Source organism: Artibeus jamaicensis, unplaced genomic scaffold (genome assembly GCF_021234435.1).
Source record: "Artibeus jamaicensis isolate MK-2021 breed Jamaican fruit bat unplaced genomic scaffold, CSHL_Jam_final scaffold_286, whole genome shotgun sequence".
In the NCBI taxonomy this organism is placed as follows: domain Eukaryota; kingdom Metazoa; phylum Chordata; class Mammalia; order Chiroptera; family Phyllostomidae; genus Artibeus; species Artibeus jamaicensis.
The window spans coordinates 13,809,929-13,825,893 of NW_026522034.1; positions in this window are offsets into that span (position 1 = coordinate 13,809,929).

The window sequence follows — 15,965 nt, forward strand, 5'->3', positions numbered from 1 at the left end:
GTATGATGCATTGAAATTGAGCAATAGAAAAATTGAAGAGGAAATATTAACAGAGGGGAAAGTATCTTTCAAAGGAGTGGTAGTAAGACTGATAGCTCACTTCTATACAGAAACAAAGAAAGTCAGGCTACTGAGAAAATAATATTTCAACCTAGAACTCTATACTCCCAAAGATGTTTTCAGAACTATACAGAACTTGCCATCATCATAAGAAATTTGAAAGGATACCCTTCAGGCATAAGGAAAGTGATCTGAGAAGGAATACATGTGAAAAAAGAAGAAGTGGAGAGAAAAATGCATTGGTAACTCTATGAACAAACCTTAGTGAATGGAAATTTCATTAAACTATAATAATTATATGTGTAGTTAAAAACAAGATAGAATAACAATAAATAGGGTTAAAGTTTTCTAAGATCCTTTGTTACTGAGAGATAACTTGCTCAAAGTGGTGTTAATCATTATGTTTTCATAAACTAAATACATATATAGTTGCTAATGTTTATAATATGTAAACATATTTTCTATTTTTAAAATTACCTTAAATGTCCTCTTCATTCCCCCACACAAATATTTCAGGTAAGTGCTACAGAATGTAAAATATGTGATCAGATTTCCTTATACAGAAATATCCACTTAATTCTAAATAATAAATACACATAATAAATCTTTTACATCACAAGTTTTCTCCTAAATACTTTTTTTGCATAGAATTGAATAAAAACTATAATTGGATAATGTTAGTAATTTTAAATGATGATCTATAATTATATTTCACTCTATGGTTGGTGAGAAATGAAGAGTAAGCTTACATGCAATTTTAAACAAAGCCTTAGAAGTATATAAATGCATATAAATTGTTCAGAATAATTGAAAGAAGTAATTTCCTCTATATAAGATATTTTAATAATAGATTTGAATATATAGTACTTATTCATCTCTATTCATTTTATTATAATACTAAAATAATGAATTTTCTCACAATGGCCTATGTCATTAGAATTAAGGTTGGATTTACTATGTCCAGTTTTGATCTCCAAAATATATAAAGAATTCATATGGTTCAACACCAGGAAGACAAACTATCTAATTTAAAATGGTCAAATAATTTGAATAGACATTTCTTCAAGGAGGATGTACAGATGGCTCATAGACATATGAAAAGATGCTCAGCATCACTAGCCATTAGAGAGATGTAAATTAAAATCATAATGAGGTATCACCTCACACCTGTCAGAATGGTCATCATTAACAAATTGACAAACAAGTGTTAGAGAGGATGCGAAGGAAAGGGGACCCTAGTGCACTGTTGGTGGGAACACAGACTGGTGCAGCCACTGTGGAAAATAGTATGACATTTCCTTAAAAAACTAAAAATGGAACTGCCTTTTGACTCAGCAATTCCACTGTTGGAAATACACCTTAGGAATCCTGAAAGACCAATCCAAAAGAACCTATGGACCCCAATGTTCACAGCAGCACAACATCCAGGTGCTGGAAACAGCCTAAGTGTCCATCAGCAAATGAGTGTATCAAAAAACTATGGTACATTTACACAATGTAATACTATGCAGAAGAAATAAAGAAGGAACTTCTACATTTTGCAACACCATGGATGAAACTGGGGAGCATTATGCTAAGTGAAATAAGCCAGTCAGTGAAACAAAAATACCACATGATCTCACCTATAACAGGGATCTAATGAACCAAATAAACTAATCGGCAAAACAGAGCCACAGGCATGGAAACAGAACAGACTGAAAGTGACCAGAGGGATGGGGGGAGGGGAATAATGGCAGAAAGAAGGGGAAGGGACCAGACCAAGAACATGTATGGATGACCCACAGACATGGACAACAGTGTGAGAATTGACTCTGGGAGAGGGGGGTTGGGGTGGGTGGAGGAGGACAAAGGGAGAAAAACTGGGAAAATTGTAATACAATAACAATAAAAATAATTTCAAAAATTGCAAAGGGAAAATTTTTCTTTTTAAAAGTAAAAATGGTAAGAGCTCTTTTTATTTCCTAATGTTGGTGCACAATTAATAATCATAAAAGAAGAATTTTCCTATTGCTTCTTTCTACTTATAGTTATTAGTGGAATAAAAAAATGGCTGAGATTAGGGAAAATGTGCATAAGTATGAGTTTTTTCTATTCTCAAGGAGGCTAAGAACTTTTGTTTGGGATGGGGATGGTATAGAGTCCATCGCATTGGGTCTAGAGAGAGAGAATTGATATATTATCCAAAAATTAAATGATTTTCTCTCTCTCTCTCTCTCTCTTATTTCCTTCCTTCCCTTTTTTCCTCTCTCTCTTCTTTTCCCCTTTAAAAGCCGAGGACTCAGTTGACAAAAGTATCGGAAATATTTTTTAGAAACAAGGAAATCTAAATGTAAATTTTACTTCATCTTTTCATATTGATAATCTTCATTAAAGTGTGCTAATGCACAGGTGTTTATATACTTTTCCTTTTAACTGGGACACAAATATTTAAAAAATCTGCACTGTTTTTCATGCTATCTTTTTGTCAGGATTTAACAGTGAAAACCACCATTATAACTTTTTCAAAGGCCATAGGACAAGTGCATTCAGGTCAAGTAAAGCTGTCAGTTATCATTAACCACTAACAATCTTGGGGATGCCTGAAATAATAAGTAGCCCCCCAAATTTTATTTATATTTAGAATGTAAAAAACAGCAGTCTTCAGCTATTATATGTGATTTATTATTTAGTGTAACTATGTTATAAACTTCTAAACAGATGTTATACAAATTAGGTATGTGCTTACAAATTTACTGTCACTTCATATTTCTAATATATTAAGATAATAAAGTCAGGAGAAATATGTTCTCTTCATGGACTATTTATACTTTGTATTTACTCATTGGAGAGGGTACACTTTATTTTAAGTATTCTACAAAGAGAAAGGTATTCAAATTATAAGTTGCATGTTACCAAGTGAACACAGCCACGTACCGTGATTCAGGTCAATACACACAGCACGGCACCAGCAGCCAGCACCCATTGTCCGGCAGCTGCCCACCGATGGCTCCAGAGTTCAGGCCAGCCTCTTTCAGAACTTCGTAAGAATGAGAGAGTGTTTTCACCTTTTAAGTGGCTTCTTTCAACATCATATTGTTTGTTCAATTCACCCATACAATTGCAGAGGCCAATAATTCACTCTTTTTCACACTGCATTACATTCCAGCAGGTGATTTTATAACAATTTATTTATTGATTGTGTTGTTAGGTGATTTCAGTTACTTCTAGTTTTTAATATCACAAATTATGCTATTATGAACATATATGCTTGTGTTTGGTGAACAGATGTACATATGTCTCTGATGTGTGTAACCTGGGAGTGGAATTTCTGGAACATAAAACACACATCTATTCACCATTAGTAATGAGGTGACCTGAGAATCACTATGATGTCAGTGGAATTGAAGCACAGAGGTGGAAGAGATTAAGTAATAAATTAAATTAAAGTCAGACTATATTAAACCCTGTGCATACTACTTTATTATTAAATAATATCAATTACAGTATTTTTTACTGACCCCCAGCTCACTTATCCATATAACACATGTACATTATACCACACATTCTCATTTCTGTACTAAATAAAATAATGTATTTTGAAAAGTACATAACGAACTTAGTGTCTGATAAATATTCATTTGTTTATCCCCTTGCCTGTATGTTAGTAGGGTAAAAAATTAAATTATATGTTAATTTGGATGATTAAGTCAGAGCTGTAAAAGGCATTTGGCAGTCTCTGCTCTAACCAAGTTGTCTCTTGTCACCTGTCCCTATTGATTTCATTGGTATTCCATAAGCGTGGTGTGCACACTAACTAATGCTCATTAATTAAGAATTTATTAAGCAACTGCTCCATGTGCAGCATTGCTCTGTGCTATGTGGAAAATGCAGGGTAAGTGCAAACATCATTTCCTATCCCTCAAGGTGCTCAAATACAAACAGCAGAGACTCAGGAAATATTTTAATAACAGAAGAAATTCAGAATTGATTACATTATAAAAGCAGTAATACTTTCTGCTTCATATTTCTTCCACATAGCTGCAGTTATTAAACTGCAAATTTTGAAATTATAAAGCACATATAGTTTGAAAGAAAACCTAACATTTGTTTATTTTACCATTCAACACTATATCAATTCCAAGAATATTTTCTGGGATAATCTTTCCACGAAGCATTATATATGGGGTTTTAGTTTTAATAAAACATTCTACTGATTTCTGATAGGTAGAGCTGAATACATTTTGTGCAACGAAAAGGATGAGAATATTAACAAAGGCAGCTGCTCACCAGAACTAATATTTTAGAGTAGGTTTTGTTCTTCTGTTTATCATCGTTAGAGAGCTGCGTATTCGGAGCAAAACAGGTCAGTTCATGTATAAGTCTGGCAAATGGAAGTTAATCATAAGCGCTGTGGCTTTTTCTCTAGTGATAAGTAAAGAAGTGAGGCTGATATATTATTTCTATGTGGGGACTGAAAAGGTTACAGAACAAGATGTGTAAAGACAGAACAGTACAAATGAATAATGTGCTGGATTTTGAAATATAATAGCAGTTTACTAGGCCTTTGTAGAGGTGGTGGAATGTCCTACAAGGTTGGCACTATAAATGCAAATACATAAACAAATTAAATAACATGGTATGGATGTTCATAACTAAAATGATTTTGGAACATTAAGTGCAAATGGAGATATGAATGAGTAGAATATATAATAGGTACCAGGAACTAATCAGAGAGATCGTTGTGTATTTACACCTATGCTATGGAATGTTGTCTTTTCAGAAAGAGTAATTCTCATATTTCTAAGTGCATAATACCTGGCACCTCTTTTTCTTAAAATGCAGATTCCCAAAGCTCTATTATCAGTAACTCTTCTCCACATTTGATTCATTTCATTTAATGGAGAACCCATAGAAATTGCATTTTTAAGGTTCACACAGGGAGAAACGCTGTTTTAGGCTTTGAAAAGCTGTTAAGTAGGAGACTGATATTATTATATTTCTAGTTTTTTTAGGAATAATTCGAGAGCGTGCACCCATGCTGATTGGTTAGGACACGATTGGAAAACTATGGGTGACCAATGATGAAGTTTTGAAATGTAATACAGAATTATGACAAAAGCAGCAATGCAGTGCATTGGGAAATGACAGTCTGTTGAACAAAGAGTCAGCAATAAGAAAAGTAGATCTCTTAGTGCTATTTGTTACATATGCAAAATTTCTACCTCGCATTAAACACAAAAAATTTCAACTTTACAGAAAATATAAATATGATAAAACAATATAGCTTTTAAAGGACAATGACATTACGATTTTGGCTTAAGCATAAAGTTTTAAAGCAATGTATAAAAATAAATTATGCTAAATGAAATAAGCCAGAGAAAGACAAATACCATTAGATTTCACTCATATGTAGAATCTGATGAACAAACTGAACTCACAAGCAAAATGGAGACAGACTCATAGATGGAGAGCAGATGACAGCTCTATGGGGGCTGGGAGTAGGTGAGGACTAGTGGTTGGAGGGATCCAGTAAAAAGGAAAAAGGACTCATAGACACGGACAACAGAGTGGTGATCATGGAGGGGGGGAAGAAGGGTATAAGAGGAATAAATGGTAATGAAAAAATACAATAAAAATAAACTTAAAACAGAAAAAGTGAAGCCAAACTGACTGTAAAATCAAGAAAAAAAAGGGCAGGCATTCAAAGAAGAAAAATTAATTAGCTGATGGATGCATCACCAATGAAAATGACAATACAACCAACTGAAGGAACCCACATGGAAAATAAATATGTGTCCAAAAGAGAAAACTGCAATTAATGTGAGTATATATTATACAATAGGAACATGGTAGAAATATATAATATAAAACAAATAATGTTATACTGAAAGAAATTGGGAGGCAAATACATTGATGATGATTACAATTGCAATAACTAGAAATACTAGTTACACACTTTTATTATGCATAATAATATTATCATCCCCCCAAAGCATATAAATATAGTTAAAATTTGCACCTCCAAAAATACTGCCTGTAATATGAAACTGCATCATATCTACTATTAAAGTAATGTTAGAATGTATACAGAAAAATGAAAAATCAAATAGTGTATAAAAAGTTTTAAAAGAAAAACATAATAAAATGGACTACATTGTTAATATCCCTTGTTCATTTAATACATCACTAAGAAAGTGAAAGGGCAAACCACAGAGTAGAAAAAGCTGGTTTTAATACATAGGTTCAGAACACATAAATAATTCTTTTTGTTGTTATTTGTTTTTTAAAGATTTATTTGTTTATTTTTAGACAGAAGGAAGGGAGAGAGGGAGAGAAACACCAATGTGTGGTTGCCTCTCACTCACCCCTACTGGGGACCTGGCCTGCAATCCAAGCACATGCCCTAGACTGAGGGTTGAACTGGTGACCCTTTGGTTCACAGTCTCATGCTCAATGTACTGAGCCACACCAGCCAGGGCACATAAAGAACTCTTAAAATAGTAAGAAAAACAGAAAACTCAATTGAAATATGGGTTAAAATGTTTACTTTTGAAAAGTGGATATCCAAGTTATGAGTTAATGTATAAAAATTTTTTCATAATATATCAGGGAAATGCAAATCAAAATTGCCTCTATACAAAGAGGACTAACTAAAATTCAAAATGATGAAAATTCCAAATGTGTAGAAAGATTTTCAATACTCAGAATGCATATACTGCTTGTAGGAATGCAAATGGTTATGTCTACTTTGGAAAATTATTTGTTTTTGTCTCCTAATCTGAAGTAATGGGTAGTCTATTGATTTTATCTCCACTTACACACCTAACAAATATTTATACAGGTTTAACATTATACTCTGTAATGTTCTCAGAAGCAGTATTTGTAAGAAGCACAAACTGGAAATAATTCAAATTCTAATCCACAGTTGACTTAATAAATTGGAGTACCTTCAAAGAATGACTATCACATGTTCTGATTGTTTATTGCTGCATATAAAACCACTCCAAATTCAGCTGATTAAAACGGCAAACATCATGATCATGAGTACTGTGACTCAAGCCCTGCAATAGGGTACAATTGAGATGGATTTTCTCTGCACTATGATGTCTAGAGCCTCAACTGGAAAGATTTTAATAGCTGGGGTTGACTTTAATGGCTGGGAACCAAAAGCTTCTGAAGGCTTCTTCACTCACATGTTTAATGTTTGTTGGAGATTACCAGACGTGGTTCTCAATTAGAAAAACTGCACGTGCTTTATTATTCTCTTGAGTATGTCAACTTCATTCTAAGAAGGGAAAGCCCATAGAAGGAACATTTGAAGAGGCAGTATTTTAAGAAGTCAAAGTAAAATCTTCAGTGTTTCTTTTGCCTTAACCTTACAAGTCAGAAATCACATCCTATACCTTAAGCCACACTGTATTGATTAGAAGAATGTCATTAGGATTACCATGATTCAAGGGAAGGGGAGCTAGACTCCATTCCTTGGAAGTGGCCAGGTCACTTTGTAGATCATGGGGGCTGGGAGAACCTGCTGTGGCCATCCTAGAAAACACAAGCTAACGCAAAATGCATTGATGAGACTGACAATTCAACGCATCAGTATTGATGAATCTTTCAAACATTATGCTGTTAGTGAAGCCTGACACAAAAGAGTACATGTTGAATAAATTTGTTTATATACAAAATATACCAGTATTTGCTTTTTCATGTAAGGATGTTGATTACTTATTGTGGACAGTGATCAAAAGAGAGTAGAAAAATGGTCTCTGAGTTATTATTCATTTTGTGTTTCTGTTATGAGTAGTACCTAAGTTGTATCTAGCATGTGAAAATTTATCAATTGTTCACTTATGGTATAAACATTTTTTCCTGCATATACATTATACTTCAACAAAAGTTAAGGTAAAAGAAAAAACCTTTTCGATTTGTTTGCATTTAGTATATATAATTTTTGGCAACATTTTAAGATCACTTAAAATTTTTTGTTACATTTTTTCACTCATTGCTTTGTAATTTCTATATTTTTAGTCAATATACTTCTGCACAAAACTCTTACCAGAAAGCATGCAACCTCATCAGAAATAATATTTGTAAATGATATTGATGTAGTTGTTCATTATTAAGGCAAATAACTTATTTTCAAAGGTAAAATTAAGCTCACTACTATGAACTTCTCTTTGTTAAAAAATAGTGAAATTAAAGGTTATTGAATAAGACATGAAAAATTATAATACATGAAGCAATTGTTATCTTACTATGATATTTATATATATGTGGAAATAGCGAAGAAATTAGGAAGGTGACATTTTTTTCTTCATATATGTTTTTTTTTAAATACACATCTGCTCCATCAGCAAATCCTTTCTGTTTTTGCTTTAATGTATAGACTCCAACGATCCTCTATCATCTCCACTGCTAGTGCTCTGTCTTAACTGACCTTATCTTCCACTTAGACTTGTTAATAGCATCCTAATAAGGCCCCCTTTTTTTGGCCTTTAATGCTTGCATTTGAATTCACAACACAGCAACTTCAGTGATTTTTTTAAATCTGTTAGATCATGTAGATTATTGCTAATCTTGTGCAACTCACTTTCCAATGGCTTTGATCTCAAGAGTAGAAATCAAAGTTCTCACCAAGACCTACAATGCCACAGAGCTTCAGCTCCTTCTGCCTTCCCAACATGTTTACTTCGCTTTAGCTGCCTGGTCTTCCTCCTTTTATCAAAAATATCAAGCAAGCTCTCATCTTGAGCATTTGTACTTGCATTTCCTTCTGCCTAAACTTCTTTTCCCCCAGAGGTTTAAATGGCCTGTTCTTTCATCTCCTTCTGCTTTTTGCTCAAATTTCTCCATTACTTTGAGGCTCTGCCCCAACCACACTATTTAGTGTTTCAACCCTTTTCCTGGTCCCATCATTTCCACTTAAACAACTCTTCCCACCTTATTTTTGTCCAAGTCACTAGTCAGCTTTACATGTGCATGATTTTGCATTTGCTTCATTATTTTAAGTTTTCTCTACCGTACTTTCACCCTCCACACAGTGAGCTCTGGCTCCGTAAGGACCGTGTGTGTGTGCGCGCGCCTGCTCACTGCACAGCCTGGGGCTTTGCCCACCTGTTTTCTCTGAAACAACCTTCTCTATTCCATTGACTACTGTTTCTCTTGCATCAATTTTCATTTTTAAGCTTAAATTTTATCTCCTAAGGGACGTTTTTCTAGTCACTCTAATAAAAGTAGTCAGAGCTCATTATTCTCTAAAATATCTACTTGTTCATTTCTTTCACAGATCTTAAAACTATATAGTTAATTAATTTATTTAACTATTAACATGTGTTTCTTCTTAGTTATAATGTATAATCAATGAGTAGAATACCTCCTTACAAAATAAATGTGTAAAAAGAATGAGTAGATTTTTACTCAGACATTGTTTTTTTTGTTTGTTTTGATAATTCCTCCTAGAGATAAAGTTTATATTTGCATTTTCAGTATAATTTTATTGCTTCAGTAAAGATAACAAAAAAGTTTAGTAATATTTTTATTTGCCAACATATGAAATTATTTATTTCTATTTTTGCAAATATTCTTTTTTTTTTTTTTTTTTGGATTACTGTATTCCTTTCTTAGAAGACAGGCAGTTTCGTTTCTCAGGACGAGCCTGATAAGCTGGGTGGTAATCCCTTCACCAGTTAACTACAAAATTCCTTTGACTAAAGTATAAGATAGGACTTTACTAAAGTAAAGTATAGGACAAAATTCCTTTGACTAAAGTATAGGATATATTATTTTTCATTCCATTGATTTCATGTTATAGGATTGTAGGACTTTGACATTTCATAGTTGTTTTGTTCTTATGAGGCATCCCTTACCTTAGAGATGCAGACAGATGAATTTGTTGTCAAGGGAATCACAAAGGTACAGAATAGATCCACTGGGTTTAGCTCGATTGAGTCAGATGTACCTCTGGACTTACAGTTGTGTGAGCAAATATATTTGCATACTTTATCCATTACAATTTGCTCTTCTACACTGGCAGCCAAAAGCAGCCTAACTAAAATTCAGTTTTGATTCCCCTATTTTTAACAGCACTTTCTATTATGTTACTCAATTGGAAAATTCTGCATATTATCCATTGCTTTGGACATATTGATTTAAACATCACTGTAGCTATTTGGAGAAGCATTTCATGGGAGAGAGCATGTGCTTATTACCTTCACGTTGGTTTGAATACAGATAACATTTTTTAGTAAAATTTCCCACATGAAGCCCTAGTTCCTGTCATTATTACTGTTATTGATTAGTTTAGTGTCTTCAAACAACTGAAATCAATTACAAGTCAAAGGTAATGCTATTTTATTCTTCACTCCACAGACTGTATACTGATGGGAGTTTCAGGTAGTAAGACACAAACTTCAGAGTTTGTCTGGCTATTTTAAAGTTGTATAATCTTTCATCAGTAAATATTGATTTGTTTTCAGTCAGGTTGGCAAGGTTTTAGAGAGTAACTCCAAGTACAACTAACCACCCTTACCAGTCAGTATTATCTAAATTTCTCTGACAGCATACTGTACTCACAGATGTGTTGAAATTTCTCTCATCTTATGCCTTGTAGATTATATTACCTTTGTAATCATGCATAGAAAGCAACTTCCTCTTTGCAAAAGAAATCCATAAACAAAAGCATATAATAAGTTTACTAATTTCATGGTAGATTCCATTTATTTTAGTACTACTGATTATTAAGTGATATAAACATAAATTATATTTTAAAATATTGTAGTTATTATTTTACTTATAGAAAACCATGTCTTTCCTGGTTACAATTTTGAGTTTAACTCAGCCACAGTTAAATGACTTCTCTAAGAGAATGATTGATACAAAACACTGCCATATGTTAAAATGTTATAAACAAGGGAGCGCCACCCCAAAACTGGGATTGCCTTCTGCAGGGTGGGCCCCTTGTAGTACAGGCTTTCCCTGCTGGGTGAGTACTCTAGGAACCCATCTGTATCAGTGTACCAGCTGGTGGTGTTGTGAGAGGCTGCGTTCTGATTCGGTGAATTGTTTTTTCTACCTATAAGAAAACTCATTTAGAAAGTCAGAGGTAGAAGAAATGATGTCAGGAAACAAGTTACAGGGGCAAAAGAAGGGCCCTTGTTACTTAGGAGAAAGAGAGAGGCAAGGAAGTCATACCTAGGAGAATGGGGTGTAGAAAGACAGGGCTGTGCTCCATACAGAGAGCCACACTGGACTCTTGGCTTGAGGATATTTATCTGGAGGTCTCAGGGGAGGAACCCAACAGACTATTCATCAGCTTTCTGGCATCTCCTTTCAAGATCATAGTCTCAACTGATTGCTCAGTGCCTGGTCAGGAGGTCATTAGTCAATGCAGCTGGTCCTGACTGTCAGCAATGGCATGCTTGTCTGGCTTGGCTGCTTTTCTGGGCCTGGAGCTGAAATACCACTGAGGCCTAGGTGTCTTTGATGTGAGTCACAACCTCGTTGTCCTTAATGCTTAAGGGTTGTTCTATGGCTGTTCAGTCCTGCTCTAAGGGTGTCTAATCCACAAGACCAGCAACATGTCGGGGGAGGGAAGGTCAGAGGAGGGTCCAGATCACATGGCCAGTGATATGAAAGGTTAGAGAGTCTCACCTGCATGACCAGCAATATGCTAGGGGAGGAAAGGTTACCCTGGAGATGAGGTCCTTATTTTCTCATTTCTAGGCACCTGGGGCTTTCTGCCCTGGTGACCTGTATCTGTCCCATCTTCTTGCTCTATTCGTGTCTAACTGCCTACCACAACGTCATTATAAACCGCTTATTTAATTAAGAATTACCTGAGGCAGTCTGGCTGAGTGGCTCAACTGGTTGGAGCATCATCCTGTGCACTGAAAGGTTGTCAGTTCAATTCCCAGTCAGGGCACATACTTGCATTGCTTGTTCAATTCCAAGTTGGGGCATATATGGAGGGCAACTCATCGATGTTTCTCACATCAGTGCTTCTCTCTCCCCTCCTTTATCTCTAAAATCAATTAAAAAAATTCTCAAGTGAGGATTAAAAAAATAAAAAAAGAATTACTTGGGAAGTTATTAAAACTTCAAATTCCTAGGTTTTTATACTAGAAATTCTGAAGATGTGAGGCTGATGGGCCTGAGAATGAGTATTTAACACCAGCCCCCTCTCTGCAGGGAGCAGGGAGATTTCTTTAAGTACATTTCATTGATTATGCTATTACAGTGGTCCCATCTCCCTCCCTTCACTTCCTAATACTGCCCTTTTCTCCAGCAATCCCCCCTTTAGTTCACATCCATGGGTCATGCATATAAGCTCTTTGACTTCTCCATGTCCTATACTATTCTTAACACTCCTTTGTCCACTTGGTACCTACCAATTATGCTTCCTAATCCATATACCTTTTCTTCCACTCTTCCTCTTCCCCCTCCCAACTGATAACCCTTCAAATGATCCCTTTGTCTATGATTCTGTTCCTGTTCTAGTTGTTTTCTTAGTTTGTTGCTTAGTTCAAAGACTGTTTTGAGTGGAGCAAAAAATATCTGAATGGGTATATTGCATCAAATGGAGAGTACTTTGAAGGTGACTAAAGTTTAAACAATGTAAGAATAAGTGCACAATTTTATATAAATAAATTCTGGGATCTTGGGGGTCTACCCTCAAAAGTAAGAACTGGAATCTTAGTTGACTAACATGAATATATTAATAAAATATTAAAATATACGTGAATATATACATTTTTTGCTGATTACTAGATTAATCCTATACCACAGTCTCTTGGAATAATTTACTACATCATATTCTACAAAATATACTCTTACTTTAACAATTGAGTAGAATAGTACTCAAAAGTGTTTTTCTTTTTTTTAACTCATTTGTTAGTCTTTTATAAAATATAAATTAGATTTTTATCGTTAAATATATTTTTAAGAAGTAATCTAACATATAACAATAATGCCTGTGTGTGGAAATATTGCTATTTCTCACTATATCACCATTTAGGCTTATTCTGAATGCATTAGCAGTTCTTTCATTCTTGGCTTATACATTTCTATCATAAGAACTTAGTTAATCTGGGCTTCTGGTCCAGGTGGCAGAGTAGGTAAAGTAAGTACTCACATCTTCCCACAGTCACATCAAAATTACAACTGAACTACAGAGCCACTGTCATTCAACACTGCCTAAAATCTAGCAGAACGAGGTCTGGCTTTATATCCTTATAACTAAGGACATAAATAAGAAGCAAAATTCATACTGGTAGTAGGGACAGAGGCTCAGAATGTAGCACCCACACCCATATGTAACAAATAAAATTTGGGAGGGATATCACAGCTGCAGAAGTACCCCCTGAAAAGGGAGGAGTCCCAGCCTTACACCAGGCCTCCAAGTCCAGGGTCGAGTGCTTGGAAAAGAAGTTCCCTTCCAGCTGTGAAAAGCAGTGGAGATTGTGCCTGGGGGAGACAGAGGGCCCCTGCAGTCCCGGGTGTCCCTCTAAAAGGCCTGTGGCTTCAAGGCAAGGGCTAAAGGGGCAGCTTTCTCTAAACAGAAGTGCTGGCAGAGCCACTGTTCCCTTGCTGAGCTCTCTGTAGCTTCAGGAGGACGCCATGTATGAGTCTCCACCAACTTGGCTAACACTGTTCACTCTGCCCTAGTAACTCCCTGAGACCTCATCCCTTCTGAATTTTGAGGCCCACCCAAGCCACTTCCAGTGGCTTTCCCATACAAACAGCTTGTCTTAGCTCATGCGCAAATTTTTCTAAAATCTCTCAAAGGTCCTTAAACCCCAAGCAAGTAGCATCTGGCCTTGTCATGCTGTATATTATTTGCTAAGCAGCCCCAGACCTGGCACTAGTGGAATTTGACCTCAGTTGACCTTTCACAGCTGACCTCTCCCAGGCACCTCCAAGCCCAGCATGAGTAGAAACAATATGCAGATCACTTTGCAGCTCTTTCTGGGTGGCACCATGGGAAACACAGGTAGTACATGACTTTGGCTTTCACCTCCATGGAGGCCCCATTGCCAGCATAAGCAGTGGGCAGCTTTAGATCATGCTGGAGGACCACCTAATCACCTCCAGGAGTGACACACTTAGGGAACAGTCTCAGCAGTCACCAGAGCCCTGCTAAGCCAAGTCCTGCACCATGGGGTAGGCACAGCCCTTCCTCTGCTGTAGCCGAGGCACATTCTTGTAACCCATCAGCATGGGGGATCAATCCCTCCCAGTGTTAGACAAACAGCAATAAAGACTTAACTTGAACAGAAGTGTTCACACAATATAAATGGAGGCAGGCAGAGGGGGGCACACCTGGAATGCTTCTCTCGGGTGACTAAGAGGTTGTGCCACTGGGCCCCACAGGAAAATCTACGATATAAGCCTACTCCAGAGAGACCAGGAGACATAGCAGCTCTATTTCATACAGAGAAACAAACACAAGGAAGCAGGCAAAATGGAGACACAAAGAAAAAATACCCCAAATGAAAGAACAGGACAAAACTTCAGAAAAAGAATGAAGCAAAACGGAGACAAGCAATCTACCAGATGTGGAGTTCAAAATACTGGTTATGAGGATGCTGAACAACTTAGGTGAAAAATAAATAACTCAGTGAGACCTTTGACAAAACACAGAAAAGATAAAAATGGAAGTAGAAGGCATAAAAAAGAACCAGTCAAAATACAATACAGACTACAATGAAGGATGCAATAACTGAAATGAAAAGTATACTAGAAGGAATCAACAGTAGATTCGATGAAGCAGAGGATCGAATCAGCAATGTAGGATATAAGTAGCAGAAATGTAGGATATAAATAGCAGAAAACACCCAATCAGAACAACAAAAAGAAAAAAAAGCATTTTAAAAAATGAGGATAGTTTAAAGGACCTTGGTGACAATATCAAGCTTGCCAACGGTGCATCATGGGGGTGCTGAAAGGAGAAGACAGAGAGCAAGAGATAAAAATCTATTTGAAAAATAATTATAGGAAACTTTCCCAGCTTGGCAAAGAAGCTAGACATACAGGTCCATGAAGCAAAATGTGTCCTAAATAAGATGAACACAGAAAGGCCCACATCAAGGCACATCATAGTTAAAAATACCAAATGTTAATTTTATTTTTTTTCTTATAGTTTTTTTAAAAATATTTTATTTATTTATCTTTAGAGGGGAAAGGAAGGAGAGAGGGAGAGAAACATCAATGTATGGTTGCCTTTCGTGCGTCCCCTGCTTGGAACTGGCCTGCAGGGAACTGGTCTGCAACCCAGGCATGTGCCCTGACTGGGGAATCGAACCGCGATTGTTTGGTCGCAGGCCCGCGCTCAATCCACTGAGCTACACCAGCCAGGGCCCAAATGTTAATTTTAAAAGCAGAAAGAGTAAAGCAGTTATCTACAAGGGAGATACCATAAGAATGTGAGCTGATTTCACAACTGAAATTTTGCAGGCCAGAAGGGATTCCCATGAAATATCCAGAGTTGTGAAAAGCGAAAGCTAACCAAGGTTGAGCTACCCTGAAGAGCTCTTATATTCCCAAGCAAGAAAAAACTAAAGGAGTTTATGACCACCAAACCAGTATTACAAGAAATATTACAGGGTCTTTTTAAAGAAGAAGAAGTAGTTTAAAAAATATCAATAATAAAATGGCAGTAGATATATATCTATCAGATAACAACTAGTGGGGTCAGAGGTGAGGGCGAGGAAGGATTGAGCAAAAAGAAAAAAAAGGACTCATGGACATAAGCAACACTGTGGTGATTGCTGGGGGTAAGGGGTATAAGGGGACTAAATGGTAATGAAAAAATATGATAAAGATTAAATAGAAAAACAACTACTTTAAGTGCAAATGGATTATATACTCCAATAAAAAGACACAGAGTGGCTGAATGGATAAGAAAACATGATCCATGCTTATGCTGTCTG